This window comes from Sinocyclocheilus rhinocerous, unplaced genomic scaffold (assembly GCF_001515625.1).
Source record: "Sinocyclocheilus rhinocerous isolate Xijiao unplaced genomic scaffold, SAMN03320098_v1.1 scaffold12078, whole genome shotgun sequence".
In the NCBI taxonomy this organism is placed as follows: Eukaryota; Metazoa; Chordata; class Actinopteri; order Cypriniformes; family Cyprinidae; genus Sinocyclocheilus; species Sinocyclocheilus rhinocerous.
In genome coordinates this window covers 1-2591 of record NW_015632591.1, presented here as the reverse complement: position 1 = coordinate 2591, position 2591 = coordinate 1, and the positions used below count along the sequence as shown (strand labels likewise).

The 2591-nt window shown below is 37.5% G+C and overlaps 1 long non-coding RNA gene across 1 annotated transcript; it reads right to left on the bottom strand.

Annotated features, from left to right (window-relative positions):
- Positions 1 to 609: 609 nt before the first annotated feature.
- On the bottom strand, positions 610 to 2330 carry LOC107742670 (uncharacterized). Its single transcript, XR_001640328.1, has 3 exons — positions 2257 to 2330; positions 1995 to 2110; positions 610 to 704 (listed from the first exon to the last, which is right to left on the bottom strand). It is a non-coding gene; the product is annotated as an uncharacterized LOC107742670 (long non-coding RNA).
- Positions 2331 to 2591: the final 261 nt, after the last annotated feature.

Here is a 2591-nt window from a genome sequence, read left to right as displayed (position 1 = left end):
TTTTTATTGTTCACCAAAGAAATGGTAACATGACAATGCATTAAACTTGTCAGCCACAGGACAAGTAAAAATAAGCTTTGAAACAGCTTACTAACAATTGTAACTATTTTTTAGAAGAAACATGAACACACAGTATTCAACAATATATGCTATATCCCTTGTGAATGCCTGGATATGCATTAAAAACTGGGCATGCATTAAAACGGAGGCAAGCCTCTGTAACTTTAAACTTGGCTGAAGAATTGTGTGAACACACATTAACTGAGCACTAACAGCACTAATATGCAGTGACAGAACACACTTTAATGTCTTATACAGCAAAACACAAGTGGCTTCTCGTGGAAGCTTCTCGCATTTCCTTACATTGTAAGCTGTTTTTTCAGAGTTTGCAACCTGAGTTTGGGCCAACATGAGAAGTACCTGTTGGATGAACTGGAATGTGTTCTTCATATATTTAGGGTAGTTGAGATGCAGTGTGTATGCAAGTCCATACATAATGCACATAGCTTTTGGCAAGTCGTCAGTATTGTCCATCACAACTTCTCCTTCAATGATGATCTTCAATGAGGCTGGATTGAGATGGAGAGAAGATGAGACCATGTCACCGTCATGAGGTCGGATTGAGATGGAGAGAAGATGAGAGCATGTCACCTTCATGCTCAATGAGGAGGATTCCAATGTCATCAGTAATCGTCATCAGAGTCCTAACAACATAAGAGCACAATCATGAAATTTCTTATTACATAACCATCAATAATGTTAAGCAATTTGTTACGACTGCTGGAGTTGTCTTCACAATATTATTTAAATTTTGGTAACATGGACTTTTAACGTAGGAACAGAAACTTATGTTCCATTAAAAACAGTTCACGCAAAACTGAAAATCTGCTGTTAATTTACACATTCTCAGGCCATCCAAGCTGTAGTTTTTCTTCAGTAGAACCTTAAAAGATTATTAGCTGAAACTGTGGTCCTTGGTGATTGATATAAAACAGATAGTTCACCCAAAAATGACATTTTAAAGTAAAATTTAAACTTGAAAGATTTTTAGCTGAAACTGTGGTGATTGATATAAAAGTCAATGGAAACTGTCATTTTTGATAGTTAAAAAAAACATGCACAGGTAAAACAAAATTAATACCCGTGGATACTCCTGACCATACATTGAGGTCTTACGAAGTAAAACAATTGGTCTGAGAAACATCCACAACCTCTGCAAACGGTCCTGAGTACATTCACAACAGTCTGGAGCGTGAGTTTCCTGTCGCATATAATAATGTATGGGCAGGAGCGAACTCACACATGAGCAATCTTCCTTCCCTAAAAGTTGATTGCACAAGCAAATTCTTTTTTATTTTTATATAGGTTGTGGGATCCAAGATAAGTACACTCAAGTACCATTTTGATGATGACCAATACAACACACAATGTTTGCACTCCAGACATTTGTAAACATGCTCAGGACTGTTTGCCGGGGCTGTGGATTAAAGGTAATAATGCTGTAAATAATGTTCAGTTTCTTGCACAGACTGATTGTTTTGCTTCATAAGACCTCAATGTATCGTCAGGAGACACATGTATTAATTTTGTTTTGCCTGTTTTGTTTTTTGGGTTTTTTTTTTACTCCAATTGATCCTAGCCATTGACTTGCATTAAATTAATCACCAAGGACCAGAGTTTCAGCTAAAAATCTTTAAAGTTTAAATTTTAAATTTCATTTTTGGGTGAACTATACTTAAAATTGTATTTCAAAAAAGAACTCTTAAAAACTTAAGTCCAAAGGGTTTGTACAACATGAGGATGAGCAAATGTTGGATGAACTAACCCTTTAAGCAAACAGATCACCCAAAGCGGCTAAAAGAGCTATTGTAATAAGTTAATGGTTTAGGCTTTATGCTCAGAGGTTTTATAAAACACAGGAACTATCAAGTAATGGTGAAATGATTATGTTTGTATGTCCTTTTAGATATTGTGAGAGAAAACAGGTTACTTACAAAGCATACTTTGTAGAAATCTGTAGGTTTGTCACCAATGACGATAGGGAGTCCTCTGAGCACCAGAGACCTAGTATCAGTTGGCTCTTTAGTCTGTTGGGGAGTAAAATGAATCACTGATGAATAATATTAAAGAAATGATCACAAGAAAGCAGAACCAATTGCATTACACAACCAATATTGTAAACTTTCTGTGATACATTTTCATTACTTAAGCTGCTAAAAACTATGCAATGCAAGTCTATAACGGATATGGACCAACCTTGATTTGTTGTGAAAGCTGTCAACAGCTGCCCAACTTTCTCTCTCTTAGACTGAAATATCTCAGTTAGACTAAGACTATGTCGGTCAATGATTTCATGCTTGAGATTCTTGCCCACAATCCTGTAACGTTAATTCCCAGCTAACAAAAAAAGGTCCCCAGGCCGTCCCCTAAATGGCATCTGCGAACGTCCCCTGGACGTCAGCGTGTAGGGTCCCCTTGACGTCAAGCAGACGTTCGCGAAGACGTCCTCCAGACGTTCAAGGGGACGTTCACAGGACATGCAGCGCCCATTCGGGACGTTTAGGGGACTTTCGCTTTAAGTCCTCTGAATG